Source organism: Myotis davidii, unplaced genomic scaffold (genome assembly GCF_000327345.1).
Source record: "Myotis davidii unplaced genomic scaffold, ASM32734v1 scaffold1, whole genome shotgun sequence".
NCBI classification, from domain to species: Eukaryota; Metazoa; Chordata; class Mammalia; order Chiroptera; family Vespertilionidae; genus Myotis; species Myotis davidii.
This window is the reverse complement of record NW_006294681.1, coordinates 569764-570284: the sequence shown is the minus strand read 5'-3', so window position 1 is coordinate 570284 and position 521 is coordinate 569764.

Sequence of the window (521 nt, the reverse complement as noted above, 5' to 3'; positions counted from 1 at the left end):
TGGGGGTGGGGGTGGGGGGAGGTGGCTTTCGACGGGACTCCCAGGCTTCGCCGCCGATCCACAATTTGCTGCAGGAGCAAAGAACATCCTCGCCTCTAAGTAGGGCTTTTAGTGTGCTCATTGATGAGTGAAAGTCGCCACACATGTCAAGCTAAAGGCAGTTGTTGGGTTACTAACAGGACCCAGCGCCTTGCAAACATATGCGCTAAGCTGTGTATACAGATGGCAGGCAGAATAACGGAGCAGGCGCCTTTTATAAAGCTCTCACTGCTGCCTGTCTTCAGACCTGGGAAATGAAACTATTCAGACTCGCGGCCAGATAGCGCCTGCGATTGTTTGTTACCGTTTTAATCCTATTAATTAAAACGTTAACCTGATTGGGTAGCAAGCGCTGTCCCAACAGGCGAGTCTTCCTCATAATAACCTACTCAGAGATAATGATGTAAAAGACTCCCCCGTCTGTGGCGGCGGCTGGCTGATGGGTCCGGAAATCTCTTGAAGGTGAATCCAAGCAAGATAAA